This window comes from Poecilia formosa, unplaced genomic scaffold (assembly GCF_000485575.1).
Source record: "Poecilia formosa unplaced genomic scaffold, Poecilia_formosa-5.1.2 Scaffold47, whole genome shotgun sequence".
NCBI classification, from domain to species: domain Eukaryota; kingdom Metazoa; phylum Chordata; class Actinopteri; order Cyprinodontiformes; family Poeciliidae; genus Poecilia; species Poecilia formosa.
Window position 1 is genome coordinate 2,760,475 of NW_006799986.1, and position 19,250 is coordinate 2,779,724.

At 37.9% G+C, this 19,250-nt stretch overlaps 1 long non-coding RNA gene across 1 annotated transcript in view; it reads right to left on the bottom strand.

Annotated features, from left to right (window-relative positions):
- Positions 1-6,594: 6,594 nt before the first annotated feature.
- LOC103138188 (uncharacterized) overlaps positions 6,595-19,250 on the bottom strand; it is a 76,191-nt gene continuing 63,535 nt past the window's right edge. The window contains exons 11-13 of the long non-coding RNA XR_001662122.1: positions 14,711-14,894; positions 14,525-14,620; positions 6,595-7,168 (exon numbers count right to left, since the gene is read on the bottom strand). This is a non-coding gene — a long non-coding RNA (uncharacterized LOC103138188). The remainder of the gene's footprint in view (positions 7,169-14,524; positions 14,621-14,710; positions 14,895-19,250) is intronic.

Here is a 19,250-nt window from a genome sequence, read left to right on the forward strand (position 1 = left end):
TTACGGTGGTTAAACAAAAACAGCACATGTGCAGCAGTAATGTGAGGCCTCAGAAACACATGTGCAGCAGTAGTGTGAGGCCTCAGAAACACATGTGCAGCAGTGGTGTGAGGCCTCAGACACTCATCTTTCCCACAGATTGGCCTTAATGACCAAATGATTGGCACGCCTGTTGTCTCTTTTTCCACTAACAGAAGTGCTGAGTGGACATGATTTCCTGGTTCCCAGCGCTGGTTCTGTCCAGGAGGCAGGAAGAGAGGCGCGCATGTTGCAACACATCGTCACCAGGTTTCCCTCAATGGCTTTATAATGATCTTAGGGAGGAATTCTTTTGTCTATCCTTATGGAAACAGTGTCTGTTGGTGTCTGACGATGACAAATGACCCGCATACCGGCTCTTCTTTCTTCCGGAAACTGTTTTGAAACTTCACACCTACACACTGTCTTGGAAAAATACTCTCTGCTTTGTTTACAGTTTGTGATGGTGAGTTAAACAAAACTTGAGAGAGTAAAACATAACGTATGAAGAGATTCTTTACAGTATTTCACTGTTTTAAATAAATGCTCAGCTAAAATGAAGACAGAGAGGGCGAAAAACAAAGCACCTAGTTTAGTTGAGTGAAAACACAATAAAAATTAGTTAGACTTAAACCATTGTTTAGGGTCTTTTGTGGAAATAGACAAAAATGACTCAGAATCTTAATTTAAAACCAAATTTTACTTTTAAATTTGAAAGAACTGTCAGTTTACGGACAGCATCATTCATGTGCCAAGAGTTTTGCTTTGCTCAAATGAAAACCATTGCCTGTGGCTGAGGAGTTCAAGTATCTTGTTGTGTTGCGATAAAGCGAAGCCAGACGGATCGAGGTTTCATCTGCAGTAATGAGGAAGCTGCTCCAGTCTGGTGTGGTGAAGGAGGAAGGAAACACTTTTGATTTCCTGAACCATCTGCGCTGAAACCCTCACTAATGGTCAGGAGACTCTGAACATCTCCAAAAGAACAAGATCTCAAACACAGGCAGCTGAAAATAACGTTGAGAAGTGAAGACCTCCATCATAAAGGAGGAGCTTAAAGTGGAACCACTGATCCTTCGTGATTGTTGAGGGGATCCAGACGTCTGATTGGGTCGACTTTATTTGGAGGTTTTCAAAACAAAGACTTTAAAAAAGCTCCTAAAGTTTCCTGATCAACCAACAGCAATGCAGCAACTGGTTTCTGGATGGTGATTCTACAACAAAACACTTGTCTTTTCCAGCAGCCATTGTACAGAGTGGTTATTTGTTTGCAAACAAAGCGGATGGCGTAGGCCATCCGACTCTTTCTGCAGTCAGGCTGCACAGTTGTAGTTACCTAAATTTATCTTGATGTTTTAGCATTAGCTAGCATGTTGTTAGCATGCTACAACTGTTTATCACCGTGTGATAAAATAAGTTAAGCTACTAAATTTATATTTTTAGCAACCCGTAAGCATTGAATGCAGGTGAGTCGCTAAATGACAAGAGAAATGGCACAAGCCATAAAAAAATAAAATCCATATTTAGCAAACACAGGACAAATAAAATCAAATAATTTCTTTATAATAATAATAATTTTTGGTCACAATTAGAAGGAAAATGAACATGTAGCTGCATCCATCAGGGCAGGTAATAAGCTAATCCTTCAGAAATTATAAATGGAGCAGGTTAAACACAAGTCAGTGTGAAGTACAGAGATGATGTGCTAAAAATAAAACCTATGACTGCTGAAGACGCCGCAAAGCTTCATGCCGGAGTTACGCCGGACGAAGAGAGGCGATCTGCGTGGGCTGTAATATCTAAATGATTTTATTATTCTCATTGTAAATAGTTGAAATAGTTAAAATAATGTGTTCCTGCCTGCATTCTGAAGGCGACGCGCAGCAGAGCGGCTGCTGACGCAACGTGTCATCAACTGATAATCCCTCTACAGCGCATACAGCAGTAAAAAAATAAAAAAAATTAAAATACAGCGATAAAACCAGCTGATCAATCGTGCTGGAGTTCCACTTTGGTTGCTAGGTAACAGTAGAATGCCTGTCGGTTGTGACTTTACAATCAAGAAGTTTTGAAATGGCTTATTTTTCAGACACCAAAAAAATGTTGGCAAAAACCTGAAATATTTGCATGTTTTTGCACAAAACTTAATAATTTGATTGTGTGCAAACAATCACATATTCAACATCCTGAATATTCTTTCTAGTTCCAACTAAATTTCACAGGTTGCTTCTGAAAAGTCGATCCAAACTTTCCGGTAACGTGACGTGAAATGACTCCAGGTGCGTACAGCTGCATCTGTTTGTGCAGCAGCTCCATCTGCGCTGCTGCTGTCAGATCCAGGTATGGCTTCGTTTTCTCCTCTGCCCTTTCCCCCTCAGCACGTCACTTCAGCATCGCACTTATCTCTAACTTCAACCCGTCTCTGGCTCTTTTTTGCCTTCCCCACTCTACCTGATGGTTTGACATTTCTGTCTGTCTGACAGATAAAATAACCTCCTTCCTCTCTCCTACTCCAGCTTATTTTATTCTGCTCTCTCTGTGCTGTCAGGCCCAGTCAGTGTCACTGCTGCCTGATGTTTTCTGACTGTGCCTTATCTCGTCTCTCTCTCGCCTACTTTAATCTAATACTGCACAACATGCACGCACACATGCAGCCACCAAACACATTGTCCTTTTGCTCCCCAGTCCTGCAGGCAGATCCGTTTTCACACGAGGCCACAGCCACATTGTTCTTCTGGGCCTGAAGAACAACTGGGGCCCATCCTGCGGCCCGCCTTTCTGTAACCTTGTTTTCTCGCATAGGTTAAAATATTTTCACACCAGCTCTGAGCCGGGGTAGATAGAGATTCACGGGGCAGGAGGTGAGGAGCGTTTCCGGCTCTCTGGTCGGAGCGGCGGCGCAGCGGGGCAGATAACAGACACCCCGAAGGAAAACAGCCAGGCAGCGACCGGCTGTGTGTTAGTAAAAAAAAATAAAATAAATAACTTTAAAGATTCATGTGCGCATGTGTGGGAGTTTGGCATACTACACTGCAAAAACCATCAAATCTTAGCAAGTTTTTCTTGATTTTCTAGTGGAAAAATGAAATAAGACACTCGAAACAAGACAAAACTAACTGACCTGTAACTTTTAAGGAGGTTATAGAAACTCGTTTTTAAGTCGATTCTTAAAAACTCTGCAAAAACACCAAATGTTACCGAGTGTTTTTGGTCCAGTTTCTGGTGCAAATATGAAATAGATTTGAAGTAACTTAGTTTCAGAAAGGGAAGAAAAACCTTTTTATTTAAACTGTGTAGTAAAATAATGTTCATATTGTTTCTTATCTTTTCACTTTTTACATAGAAAATCCTCCTGACCCTGTTTGTCTGTCCTCTCCTGCAAAAATACAAAATATTACCAAGAATCTTCTAGTGGAAAATATTTTAGTGAAATAAGAGCAAACTAACTTACAAGTAACTTTTCATCAAGACACAGCAGCTTGTTTCAAGTTAATAATTCCCAATATTGATGAAAAAGTTCTGCTTACGTTTGCAGATTATTTCATTTATAATATGGAAAAAATGTCTTGTTGAAATTGAAATAATCTGCTAATGTAACTAGAACTTTTTCACCAAAATTAAGGAATTATTTACTTAAATCAGGCTCCTACATTTTGCTGAAAAGTTATTTCTTGTTCAAATATCAATAACATCACTCATAAAATAAGAAAAAGATATTCCTGTCATGATTATTCTTCTGGACAATAAATCATCCCAGAAATGATTGTGATGAACAATAATGCTGTTTTGAGACAATTTTCATGGTATTATAATGCTAATTCACTCTCAAACATACATAAACTTTAACTTTGTGAAAAACACGTAACACTGGAACTGGAAGAAATTTAAAATTACCAGAAAAAAACACCAAAAATAATAAATAAAACAAATAAAAAGCACAAACAACCACAACCATTAAGGAAACAAATTATGAAGTCTCTCCAACCAAAATGACCCTTCAGCAAATATTAATCATCAGAATGGAAATTACTGAGCTCTGTGATTAATTGATTAATTACTTATTGTAACATTTTTCATCAAAAACATTGTCAGACTAATTGACTTAAAAGAAGCTCATATTTCCTGCTGAAAAGTTTTTTCTAAGTTAGTTTTGTCTTATTTCAGGTATTTGCTCTGGAAGATAAAAACACTTGGTAATATTTTGTGTTTTTGCAGTGTTCACCATGTTTCTATCATTTCCTTCTGCTTCGTTGGAGATTTTGTCACATAAAAAGCTGCTCTGAGTTTTTTAAAGACATTATTTTGAATAACTGACGCAATTGAAGTTTTATTTCCATCTCCAGTCGCGTCGTTTTTCTTATCTGGTATCGATTCTTGGAAAACTTCATTACATCCCAGAGATTCTCATTGACGTTTCAGTCCGATCCACCGAGTCGTGTTGGAAAATGATCTTCCTCTCCGCTCTGCGTTCCCAGATGAAGTGAATCCTGGCTTCGGATCAATCCCTGCCACCTCCGTGTTGGGAAAGACAGACTGTCCCAAGTGAGGGAGTTTATCAGGGACTCTTGTTCATAACTGGAAAGCACAGAGCAGCAGATCGATAAGAGATCAGTGGAGCTGAAATGAAAAGGTTTATTCCTCAACCCGGCCGCTCCGTCTGCATCCCGGCTTTCACCTCAACGCAGAAGATCTTTAAGCAAAACAAGATGCAGGCAAACGTCAGGAAGTTTAATATATCTACACTGGAAAACATCCGAAGGTGGTTTAACTTGAAAATGAAACTTTTCATCAATGTAAAAACATATTTTTAGTCAATAAAAGCTCAATTTCTTACTAAAAAGTTACTTATATGTCAGCTTTGTCTTATTTGAAGTGGAAGATATTTGCTTTAAGAAATAGATAAAAATAAGGATTTTGTGTTTTTGTAGATAGATTAGTCACACTCTAGACACAATTAATCACTATGCTTAACTTTATACGCTTGAAACATAAATATGCACTAAGTTATGGTTTTTTCAGGAATGGTGCCATTCCAACCAATTAAAATGCAAACAATCATCTGATGTTTTTGTAGCAGAAACCAGGTAATATAATATCCCAGCACTCAACAGCAGCTAAGGAAAATTTACTCCACTGCGCATTTTTACTTTTAAGCTCTTGTGTGCCTCCCCCCTTTTTGATACCGCCCTAGGCAACTGCCCATATCAAAACAGCTTAAGAAGATATGTCTGAAGATTGTCAGTTTTCCAGGTTTTAATATTCTGTTTTTTTTTTTTTACAGAAGTGTGGCTGTTGACTCCCTGGCAGGTTGCCTCTCTTCCTCGTTGCGCCACGCTCGTTGCCAATAAATCAGCACAGACGCTGAGAAACACATCGGAGCAATTCTGCTGGCTGTACCGGTCCACATTAAAGACGAAAGGACCGGTGAAAAGGACGGCTGCTTTTTCACACAATCCAGTTAGCACAGGATGAGAGGCTGACATCTAAATTACCCACAAAGTGGTTCAGATTAATCATTCATTCTCCTGCAAGCCCCGACAAGAAGGCACAACAGATTACACACACACACACACACGCACACACACACACACCAACTGCACGTGTCACCAATGTTACGCAGCTACAGCAGGCCTTCAAATACGAATATGTTAATAGTTTATATCCATATGTAGCAGCAGAGACTGAAGGTCTGTGGAAGTGGTTGGTAAATCACTGTGATCCTTTTTATGGTCCAACATAAACAAAAAGTCAAAGTGGCGCAGTAAATCAGCAGAAAACACACATCTGTGTGATAAGCTGTGTGATAATGAGGTTTATGTTTTCTCATGATTACTGCAGTTTAAATGGTGTCAACAGCTCCGAGGTTTGGGCAAGTACAAGCAGATACTGTTCAGTTAGACGAGATAATGACTCACATTATTACGCTTTAAAGATGAGAAACATCAAATAAGAGCCAAACGAGGCTCCCACTTCCCTTTGTTTACCTCCATCAGGCAGCCCAGTGTTCCCAGTTTGCCCATCTGGTCAATGAATGACAGAGATAATGACTGAATATGCTCAGAGGGATTCTGTAAATTTAACTCCAAATCTCCTCATCCCTCCACAAACAAAGGATTTCACCTGATCCTGACAAAAACTTATTTATCTTCTGCAGGTTTGTTACCGTTTGGTTTGAATTAAATCATCCAACCTGTCACAGCAAGTAAAAAAATAAAATAAAATAATTCAAGCCTTTTACAAATGATTTCACTACAGATTCTGAAACTACTGTGTTTATATGATTTCTAAAATTTTCTTTAAACAGTTTCTTAATACTGCAGTAATTGTAAAAAAATTAAATGATTTGGAAGAATTCAACACCTGGAAATCTATTACAAAATCATAAAAATGAAACCTATTAAAAATGTATTAGCATATTTAAAAAAAACTAATTCTAAATAACCATTATTTTCTGTGAAAACAGAAAAAAGACAGAATTAGATAAAATGACTACAAAATAAGCAAAAAAAAATTTTGTTTGCTGCAGTAATTCAGTTTAAAATTAACATGTAAAGTTTTGACATAAGGAAAAAAGAATAGTTTGCAAAAACATCAACCATCCATTTTAATCAGGCAAAGTGAATAGATAAAGACAATAAATAAAAAACCTATATTACTAATTTACCGACTCAATACTTCAATATACCTTGATAGAGAAATATATTTCATTTTATTAAAAGTAAAAACTTTGGTTTCTGTGGACAGATTGTTAAAACATTTCCAGGTTACATCAACAATGCAGAAAACCCAAAACAAACTAATTCCTTCCTTGAAAGAAACTTCAGTTCCTCCACCAAACATTTCAGTCCTCAGTGTTTAAACATTTTATTTCTCTGTTTGTGTTTCTCCTTTCTCTGCAGTCAGGCTTCACTCGGTGTCTGTTTCCAGCTTGTTAACACTCGCTGTCGACTCGGCCGGTTTGCCCAGCAGGCACATGAGCGGCCACCTAAAACACGTTAGGCAGCCATCAGTCGGCGGCCGGCTGCTGAGGAGGAGCGGCGGGGCCAAAGCGGCGGCTCCTGGACGTCAGCTGGTCCTGCAGGAGAGCGACAGGGACGCAGACAGACGACACGACGGGCAGGGAGGTTTTCTGTTTTATCTGAACCCAGAGGAGCTGCAGACACAAGGAAACCTGATCAGTTTGTTGCAAACGTCCTGTTAACGCCAAAAACAAAAATTATTCTTAGTAATCAATCAGCTGAAGTTACTCCAGGGTTCAGAAAACGTGTTCTCTTGGTTTTTATTCACCTTCACATCTCACACATCTGAAATGTTCATGAGGTTTTTAAAATCCTCTGAGATGAAATCATACCGCAGCTGAAGATTCATCAAGGACTTTCTTTTGTTCGACTTTCACAAATCGATACTTAATCAATTATAGATGACAGTTTCTCTGGAACAACCTTCAGCATCGTCACGTCTATAAACATTTAACATTTTAACCTCCATCCTCTGCTGGGTTTTACAGGGACAGTTTTCATATGAGCCAAAGTAACAAATACTAAGATATAAAATATTAAAATATTTAAGAAAGTGTTTATTCATGACAAAAATGAAAATAAAATGATTAAAAATATTAAATATTATATTGTTATAGTAATTAAATTAAAATAATAAAAATATTTAAGTTTAACAATAATAAAAAAGGAAACTCAAAATGAACAAAAACATAAAATATTATGGCGTTTTCATCTGCAGTCAAAGGTAAATAAATGTAAATTAGCGAATATAATAAATTAAATAATTAAACAAATTAAGTGTCTTCATAATAACAATGAAGAAACTCAAAAGTTGAGCTTTTTAATTGAAAAAGCTCAACATTAATTACTGAAGAGATTAAGATAATTATTTTTAATTAAATAAAAGACTAAAAAAATAAACAGCTTTTCTGTTGAATGTTTATTTTAGCCTTATTTTTTAGCTGTTTTGACATTTTATTAGTTATTTCATTACTTTCCCATGTGGTGCTTTGTGACAGTTCTGCATGTGAAAAACTGAAATAACATGAAATAAAAAGGAAAATTTCCTGATGAGGAAAAATAAACCAGGTTATGTTTAAAGGGGGAAACCAGAGTTGCAGTGAAGTGAAACCAGCTGCTGGCGTTATGCAACGTTTCTGCTGCTCTGCGGTTTAACTGTCGTTTCTGTCAAAGTTCATCTGCAGACTGAATGTTTACAGCAATAAGACGAATCGCCGCTGCAGCAGAAAGCGTCTTGGTATGGAAGCAACGGAGGGTCAAACCTCTAAAGGTTTTCGATTTACCTCCAGTTAGCAGAATTCATCTCCATATTCCTGATATTTGCTGTTTGTTGTTCAAACGATTGATGGAAATGAAGAGCAATAAAGTCGAGGATCTGGATGTTTTAGTTTCTGCTCTCTAATAATTAATGTCAGGGTTTGCACAATCTGCTCCACAGCAAAATCCAATCGCTTTTCAAATACTTTCAAGGTAACTTTTCAAACTTTGGAGATTAAAACAACATAAATTAACCATAAAAGACAGTTTCAATTCATTGTTATATCATTTATTACTTTTATTAATAATGCCTTATGTATATTCTGCAGCAGGTAAAATAAAAAACAAAATTTCATGTTTAAATAAATAAAATCCACCAATTTCAATAAAGTTTAACGTATAAAACATAAGCCAACCTTTATTTCAATTACACATATTAATAAGATAGTGAGAAAATAGGAATAATAAATAAAATAGGAATAATAAATATTCAAAAATTAAATAAATGTTTTTGTTACGTTTTCCAGCATTTAGCAAATATAAATAACTCAAAAAAAAGAAACATTTTGTCTGATTTAAATTCAGACAAATTTACCAGTGAGGTAAAAACCTGGAAAAATATTTTAAATCCAGTTTAACAGTATAAAACCTGGTCACACAAAGACACCAGAGACTTCCAAGTGGAAACTTTAACTAGGTCACAGATGACTTTGATAAGTAATGAGGAGGACGACAGACAGACTGCAACACGAACGTTAACCAGGAAGACTCTGAAAATATCTTCCCTACCTGTGAAATGAGGTGAGTTATTAGGCTCCAAATCTGTGGAGATGGAGTTTCTATGAATAGGTCCCCACATGGATACACATCAGGCTACAGCCACACTAATTAATGAACCAAACTCATTATTATCATTGGCTCCAATTGAGGTTAATAGAGAATTAACACTGAGGAAGAGGGAGATTCACCAGAAATAATCTGGATACTATTGACTGGTTTTGTTCAATTGCCAAGTTGTTGCTGATTTTTATGTAAAATTTGGTGCTTAGGGATCATTTTTATCTCATTTCTATGAATAAAAGAGGCCAGGAGATTTGGATTATGAAGGTCAGAAGGAGAATTTGTCAGATTGAGTTTGGCCTCTTCTGTCGCCCAATTCCCAAAATCTGAGCGACCAGCAGCGGCGGGCGGACTACCAGCAGCTCTACTTCAACACGGCTTTACTGTTAAAAGTAAAAACGTATTTACTAAAAAGTCTGCTGAGTAACTGATCAAATTATTTAAAAATTACATCATCAGACGGACCAAAATATAACGCTGAGTGGAGATTTTGGTGTTTTAAGGACCAAAATGACAATAATTCACATAACAAAAAATAAAATCAGGCAAAACAAAATTTTTCCAACTCAGTTTCTTCCAGTGAAAAATTTATAAAACTTTAACAAAAATGTCTGTCTGCTGAATTTTTGGTTAAAATATGTTTGTTTTTCATTCAGTGGGTAGAAAATCCAGAAATTTACTCAAGTAAGAGCAGAAATACTTCATATTAATAAATTACACAAAGTACAGCATAGTACAAAGATTTTTAGGTTTTATAAACATCTTCTCTCAAAAGTTACTAAAGTAAATGGAATTGAGTAAAAGTAACTGGTTACTACCTACCTGGAGATCAGATCACCTGGTACAACAGGTTTGGTTTTACAGTGTGGAGGAGCAACACACACAACCTGATTTCATTCATTCACATCCATCAAAACGTGAGTTCAGAGTAAACAAACATGGCCGACGGTTAGAGGATTATAGTAACAGAGACGTCTTCAACATCCACCGGACTTCCTGGCAGTTGTTTTGTTTTCTGTGTATTTTGGATTTCTCTCCGTTTTCGTTTTCTGAAGCTGCATTCACACCAGTTCGGTTTAGTCCGATGAAGGAGAAATCCTACAATCGCTAAAACCTGACTTCATTTTTGTTTAAATTTTGTGAAGAAGGAAGTTGAGCTCAGTGTCTTCAGTGGTTCTTGGTGCAGCGCCCCCACAGGTGAGGAGGGGAACAGCTCTTCCAAAGGGTTTGGATCATTTGACACGTTTACTGATGTCGGTGTTGGGGATGTGCGTGTTTGCTGCAGTAGGTTTCAGACGGCTTGAATAGATTTGGTTAAAGGCCAACTCCTTTTTGCATAATGTGTAAACAATAACAGTCTTTTCCAGAGCAGTGTGAAAGCAAACCGAAGCAGCTGAAAATGTAACAAATGTTGCAGCTTTGCTCCCCAGTCAAACCGGAGCATCTTTCCTCATCCTCCTTAGGGAAACCACACGCTACGATGAATATCCCAGATGTTAGATCGGAGTGGTCCCGACGTTCTTCCAGCTCTTCACACACGGCAGGAAGATCCGACCTGAAGAGTCATCCTGATATCTGAGGGTCCTTAAGGGAGAAATCGGCATGAAAATCTTGTTTACATCTGTTTGCATCCGTCGCTGCCATGATGTTTAATCACTTAAGAGAACAAGCTTAACCACATGATTTTAATTGAATTTCCGATTGCAAAATTAAAGGGATCTTTACATGACGAGAATATAGACAGAAATGTTCCTATATTTGTAATGAAAACGCAGGTAGTGATCATGAGAGCGGTGATCAGAACTGGGTAAGAGTTCTGAAGGAGAAGTGGGCCGACGGCAGCAGACGGTAAATGCAGCCAGATGGCGGCGAGATTTTAGTTTTCTGAGGTAAAAACGTATAAACTCCAATGTTTGTTGCAATAAATAAAGCGGTAACTGACTCCATCCGTTTATCACTGCTTCCATTACAGCGAGAACAAGCGTCTTCACACCGTTCAGAGGTTCTGGCACGCTCCAAATTACTCCAGCAGCAGAACAGTAGGAGTGAATGGATCCTTTTCCCCCTCCTGTCTTCCTCTGAGACTAAACACCAGGAAACCGCAGAGTGGGATTTTTCTGAGTCAACCCCCCACCACTACCACCTCCAGTTGGCACAAACATACACACACCACCCTGTACACAGGAATCAATCTCCCCAGACATTTTTACTTTTATTACTCCCCTGCAGCTACTGAAGCCGGCTCCGCCTCGCTCATATTTGATCAAACCAAAGAGGAATATTGTTTTTGTTTTTTTACCTCAGTGCAGCCGGATTCCTGTCTAATAAGGTGGAGCTGTGGGTTTGTAGCCATGTGTCACCGTGAGGGAGGGCGAGGAGTAAACATGCCACATCATTCATGCAGAAGCAGTTGGAAACTTTATTGAAAGCAAAGCCACAGTTGTGTACACACTGCCGCTTGTAAAACTGTTTGGGGTGTTTGCAGGAGTTTCTGGAAGCTTAGAAACTTCCTTAATCTGCTGACTCACAGCGCCTGGGTTTGGACCCGATGTGGCGCAGCCAGGCTGACATGTTTTATTTTTAAATCAGAGGGCATAAGCATTTTCTGAGGAGCAGCAGGCCTTACAGGATAATATCCCACAGAGCAGCAGAGCGCACATTTTCCATCGGATAACTCCACTTGTCCTGTCCAGATTGGAATATTTCGCTCAGCGTCGTGTTTTACAGTGTAAACAGAGGAATAAAGAGGATCAGCAGTAAACGGAGTCGTTTCCACCATCTGCTGCTTAATGAACAGCTTCCAGACACAACAGACATAATTATGAGTGAGAATCAGGAAATTACAGGTTTTTATTAAAATCATGAGGTTTTGAAACGAAAAGTGAATGTGTAACGGAAAACAGAGAAAAATACATTTTTAATTCTGCAAGGATAATATCATGAATCAGTGTCAGTAAATAGATCTGGAAGCTAGAAATCAGGCCTGAAGTCTGGTTGACCTGAACCTTCAGAGTCACATAAAGACAGTTACAAAGTCAGTCTTCTGTCACCTGAAGGCCATTTCCAGGACTAAAGGACAAAAGGAGAAACTCAAATTACTGTCAAAATCTACAAGGGAATAAAAAAATTATTAAATTTAAATAACTGAAGTTTAAAACTGCAACACAAATCCATTCATGTATTAAAAATGGCCGCTGCATATCGACATTAAACACTCATGAACTGCATTAAACACGTGATTATATTGACTAGTTGCACTAAAAGCTGGTTCATGGCAACAAAACTGTCAATTTAGGAAGAAAACTTCACAAGAATTTGTCCTGTCATGTTTTTTTTAACTAAGTAGAAAAAATCAGTTATGCTGCTAATGAGTTTAAGAGAACATCTCGTTACAGTTTCTGTCATCAAAACAAATTTATTTACAGCCACAATTTATTCAGTCCTACAGCAACACGACCAGGAAAGAAAGTCGTACTCAATCATTAGCAACTCAGATTAATCCGCCGGGATCTTAGACAACTTTAAATCACATCAACACATGCAACGTGTTTTTAAAGGAAGAGAGTTTCTGCTGTTCAGGTGTCTGGGTTGGTTGGTGAGCCATTAAAATGCTCTGTTGCCTCTAAATGAGGAAACTGACAACTGATCAAAAAAGAACAAAAGGGAGGAAAACAACACAAATGAAAACCTTCAATAAAACCAAACTGCATGAATGTTTCAGTCAGTAAACGTGAGCCGTTTCTGTCAGTGATGTGTGGATAGGTGGCCTGATGCGACGCTCACCTCCCGTTCTGTCTTTAATACAAACGAGGCAAAGGAAAGGCTGTGCTACAGGAATCATCCGGGATAATGAGCCGCTCTCCATGCAGCTGCACACACACACACACACACACACACACACCAGCCGATCCGCTGACACAATGCACTGCTTTTTACACAATAAAGACTCCCAATACATTTATTCAAGATTTCAGATATGTGCATGAGCCAACGCCAGCCTATTATCTGGGTGTCAGATTAATGCTTTCATTTCTCTCTCTCTCTCCGCAGCACAATGGCTGCATTGTTCTGCCATCAGAAGACAGATTATAAAACGGGTTAAGTGGTTCCCGAATCACTGGGGAGCCCATCTTTGGCTAAAATCATTGTTTTCATGTAATTAATATAAAATGAGGTTTTCAATAAGAGAGCGCAGCAGAGATAAGAGGTGCTACTGTTTGTGACGTCCAGGTAGGCAGCGGGACGCAGAAAACGTTCAGCCAGGCTGGAAAGAGAGCAGCTGATCCGACAGTGGGATGGAAAAACTGGAGGAAGTCATGAAAACATGCAGTTTTTTTGCACGCTGTTTTTCATGACTCCATGTTTTTGTAAAATCACAAATAAGAACTGAAACCTGGACTTGTGAACTAAATTGTAACTATTTTCACCTTTTTTCAGATATTAAATTATAATAATTATAATTCATGTTGTTCTTGTTAAGGAGAAAACAGAAAAAGACAATAAAAGTAAAATCGGTCATATTTGAATTGTTCTTGTACAGAAAAACTAACAAAACTGCATGTAAACAGTGAAATGTACAAGATTTAGAAATCAAACAAAACGCCTCCAGGAAACCACAGTGGAAAACGGTTCCACAGTCTGAGATTACGGAGATTATTTGAAGGAAAATGAATAAAATCCAGTGTGGATTATGAAGTCATAACAGAGTTGTGTTTTCTGATTATGCAGCTTAAGGCTTAATGATAAACATATTGTTGCAAAGTAAGATCCATGACTTTCCCACTACTTCAATATTTATTTCTGGCTAAAATAGATTCATATTTAATCCAAACACTCACATCCTACATGTTTATAGTTTAGATTGAGATCTTTTAGAATCATTGTTTTAGAAAGAATCTTTTCCTTTTGTGTTTTTAAGGAGCTTTGACAGATAATCTAAAATAAAGTCAGGTGGATTCATTCAGGAGAAACGTTTAAATAAAAGGACCTTATCTTTTATTCTTTATTTGTCTTTCAAATCTGATTTAGATTAAATTGGTTCTTGCAGAACTTAACTGTTTAAGTGTCAAATTCAGGAGAGAAAAGTGGAATTTAGCACAACGGAAAATATTTTGTCTCTTTTTCAACAAAAACAAAAAGTTTTTCCCACCAAATTTGGAAGTTAGTAAGTAGGAATCTTAAGATTTTTTTTTCCTCAAAAAATGTTTTAATTTACAAATGTTATGAAAAATATAACTTGAACTGATTCTTCAAACAAACTGGGAGGATCCAGAAGCCCAAATAACGTGAACATAAATAAATATAAAGTCCAATAAGAGCTCTTTAGCATTTGAGCCGATCTTCACGTATCAGTTTGTCTCCTAGATAAACATCATAAACGGAGAAATATTCACCGTTTTTCAGCAGGAGCTGCTGGATGGACTAAAAACACTTAGCAAAGGAGGAGCTGAGGATGCAAATTAGGAAACACGACGACATTTCTGGCACAACTGTAAAGGTGGAAAATTTACAGCGGCCATATATTTGGCAGTAATTGTTCGCCTGACAGTGATATATCTTTTCATTTTGATTTTAATTACCATTTTACACGAGTTTTCCTCTTTTCTCTTCTTGACAAGAGGCAGATTGGTAACGTGTGCTGACGTAGGGCAGAAACGGTGGTGCTTTCAGGTTGGCTCCGACGTCAGGCGCCTCACCTGGCATCCGACTCGCTTAATGAGACTCTGTCATTGTGCTGCTTTAAGCCGGGGGACTTTCCACTCTCTGCAGAAGTTCGAGCAAACAGAAAGAAGAATGCACTCACGTCAGCACACGCCTCGCTCTTCAAAGGCGCATTCGACTGCAAGTGTAAAATGATTGCTTCTCAGTTTGAACCAATTATGGTTTGCATGATTGGAGCCATAAAAACCTCCCGACACCGACCTGCGGGGCATTTTCTCTTCGGGTCCTGTCTCGGCGCTTCGCTTTGAGGGACCGCCTTTTTCTCTCCCTCCTTGTTTGACTTGAACAAGTAAAAACATAAATGTAATCCGCACTTTCTCATGCAAACAAATGGAGGTTTGGAGGATCAGAAAGCGGCGCTAAGAACACCCAGGGATCCCGAAAGCGCGTTCGTCTCCTTATCGGACTCACTACACGAATCTGGGAATTCAGATAATGGCTGTAAAGATCAGGCTGATTACCAAACCTCTGTCCTACAGATCGTTTATACCATTTATGTACAAACTGTCAGACTCAGTTCAACACGAGGTCAGAGAGTTAAACTAATCAGGCCAGCTTATATGTAACTACAAGTCTTCTGAGTGCAAAGTTTACACACATTGAAATAACTACTGTTAACCTCTGATTTGGTTTGGAGCCTATAATTAATGTGGAAATAACTTTTTGACTGCAAGCTTTACCCAAATCAACCCGAGAGTTAAAAAGGCAAACTGAGAACCTGACAGAGCTGCCACGACAGATTTTACAAAACTTTATAACTTCTGACTGTAAAAACAAAAAGAAACAAAAAGAAACATGAGTATTTGTACAAAACCTTCAGTGTTTTGGTCGAGTTAACAATGCAAACATCTCAGTGCATCGAAAATAAGACAAAACTGACCTGGAAGTAACTTTGTAGCAAGATTTCAAAGTTTAAGTAAAAAAAATGTTTTTTTAAATGTTAAAATGTAAAATTTTATTTATAGGAAAAAGTTCTTATTTTTTCATCAATTTTAAGATATTATTGACTTAAAACAAGAACCAGTTTCTTGTTAAAAAGTTACTCATTTCAGGTGATCTTATATATTTGCACCAGAAAAGAGTTTGTCTTTTTGCAAAGTTCATTTTGTTTAAATGTATTCTGTTTATTTAAAATGTGAAGAAAAAGCAGCTGGTTATTAATTAGTGAGGATTGAAGCATAGTGTAGTTCTTCCCAAACATAAAACAGAGAATTTCCCATGAATCCGGTGAAACGGATTAGAAAACGCTCCAAGGATCAGCCACACTTTACAGAAAAGCTCCATGCAGTTTGAACAGGTATCTTGTCTTTACCTGCCTGTATTGGCATGTTGATACCTTTAACAGTTTTATAGTGATCATAATTTTCCAAGGAATGTTCAGATCAGATCTGCACGTTTCAGGACGTTTCCACACTGAGGAGGTTTTAGGATCATCAGTTGAAAACAACGTGTTGTTAAATCGTTATCATTTCTGTCTCTAATTCACTACCAACTTATCGAAGCTTCTGTTTCCTTTCAAAGCTGAAACTAAATTGTCTCTTTACCTTGTAGGTCAGAAATAAAACAGAAACATCCAGCAGAGTTGAGTAGTAAATAGTTACATTTACGTCAGTAACTTTATTTTAAATAATTTACTTTTAGGAGTATTTTTACTACGCTGTACTTTCTAGTTTTACTTGAGTAATTTCATTATGAAGCATCTTTTCTCTTACTTGAGTAAAATTTATGGATTTTCTACCCACTGAATGAAAAACGTTTTAACCAAAAACCCTCCAGACAGACGCACAGCTGCAGTTTTTATTAAAGTTTTTTATTGAAATAAACTGATTTGGAAACATTTTCTTTTGTCTGATTTTATTTCTTTGCTATTTATATGAATTATTATCATTTTTGTCCTTAAAATACAAAAACTTCCACTTAACTTTCTGTCTTTGATGTAATTTGTAAATATTAAATGACTGATAACTTGATCAGTTACTTTTCACCAGATACGTTTGTGAGTAATTTCCTGGATGTTTACGTTTCGCCTTTAATTGAGTAGGCATGCAGTGCTCCTCCCACCTGGTCCAGGTTTTGGTGCCGTACCACCGGAGCAGAGCCTCGCGCCTCAGCAACTGTTTAGAAATGAATTTTTCTGGCTGCTTTTTGAACACTGGCTGTTTATTTAAGGATTAAGTTCCTGTCTGTGTTTCTGTCTGCCTGTCTGGGGAGAACAGTGGTGCTGTGGGCTCACCCTCCCTCTTGCTAAACAAAGAAAAAACAACAACAACAAAGGAAGTCGCCATGGCAACCAGTGACCCAGAATTATTGGAGACATTCACTGGGCAGGTTCTTGTTTTTCTAATTTCCAAATGATTAAAAACGCAAAAAAAAATTAATTTTTAGGAGTGTTGTTGCATTAGTACCTTTAAAGAATATATCTAAAGGTTTTTTTTGTTTTTCCAAATATAACTCCATGTTACCTATTTAGAGGACGTTGGCGTCTTACCTGACATATTTCTGTTTTTTCTTATGACAGTTCATGTTCGAAATGAAGCAAAGCAGATCTGATTACCCGCATTGTTGGAGAAATGTGTTTTTTCAGCCTAGTAGGAGTTGTTTTGATTTGTCTTTCATTCGGGACGTTGCATTACAGAGTTCATGTGAGGTGAAGTGTGCAGAAAAGCTCCAGGCTGAGCAGGACGCAGACAGATGGGCGGACGGATTGGTGCACATCATCCTTCAAATTTAGATTTTAAGAGTCAGGAAGTCATAGAAATGAAAGATTAAGTGGAATAGAAAGAAATGCAACATTGGATGAACATCAACAAATGATGTTACACGGCTATATTATCAAGCAACACGCTATAAATGTCGTTTTGCTGAACTGCAGGATTCATGAATGTCAAGAAATGAATTCCAAATGCAGCAGAAATCTGAGAGAATCCAGCAGAATCTGGACTGTGCAGAACAACATGCTAAATGCTAATTAATGTTTATAGCAGAACAATTACAGAAACACTATAATTGTTTCTGTAAACAATTACAGAAACAATTACAACTTCCTAAGCAAGTTGGGAAGAGTTAAAGAAAAAACTTTTTCAGGACTTGGGATTGGAACATTGGTTCCAGAAATGTCCTTTGGGCAGCTGTGAGAAAAGGAAAGATCATCTGATCACAACCGTCTATCCACGTTTGGGTTGTACGGGTCAATGAGTCCAGAAAGGAATCCCAGACATTCTTTGTTCTACATTTTGCTTTGTACAGTCTGGATCCTCGACGACTGAGGAACTTGCTGGACTCTGATGAAGCTTAAAGTGATTCGATCTGATTTTACCCATTCGCTAACGTCTGGCCGTGACGCGGTGCACCAACCGTGAAGGAAGCTTCGCTATGAAGCTTACCGGGAATTAGGTGAGCTATAAACAACCACCCTCCACTGCAAAGAGCGTAAAGAAGGACATCCATGTCAGCAGCAAAATATCTAAAATATTCATCTTGCTTTGACTTTAGTTTGGCTTTCGATTTTAAAAGTGACCTATGACGCTTCCTTCAACAGATTAGCATTAATCTATGGGCGATACAAAACAAATTCATTACATTTTTTGTGCAAAAATTATTCTTAGATAAGGAGTATTTAGCTGTTTTAGGGCCTCTTGTTACTTTAAATCCATATAAGCTGCTGCTAGCCACGCCCCCAACTCCAAGTTTACACCCACATGTGAGAATGACTGCAAACAGAATGCTGTTGAAAAGCATTAGTAGCGCCTCCTGCTCAGTGAGTGGTTTCTGGATGATAAGTCAACAACTAAACACTTTTCTTTTCCAGCAGCCATTGTACAGCATACACAGCAGTAAAACCAGCTGACCAAACATGCTGGATCTCAGCTTGGGTTGCTAGGTAACGGGGCAGAACTCTGGCAGGGTTGCTAGGTAGCAGGCAGTGCCTGCTGATTTGTGAAGCTACATTCTGAAGGTTTTTGAAATGGCTCATTTTCCAGACACCAAAAAACAAATGTATTCCCAAAATGGTCTGGGCTGTCTTAAGAAGCAGCAGAAACCCAAATTAAAGTCCAAAAACATCCAAAATGTGAGTTTTGTATAATAGGTCTCCTTATTTCTCTGTATTTTTACGATGCAAAGCACTTTGAACTGCCTGGTTGGCAACATGTGCTAGACAAATAAACTTGATTGATTGGTTTAAGACCGTTATGAGAACCAAATACTTAATCTTAATAAGTTTGGGATCGTAATCTAACCTCACCTCCAGGTCTGTCAGAAACACATCGTTTGTCTCTTAGTCACATTTTAATCGTCTTTGGAGGACTTTCCATTAGAACTGAGCTGCTGCTGTTAACTCCACCCTCCTTTATGCGAACCACAGTCATTAAAAATCATTCAGCTACTGTACCACTTTTT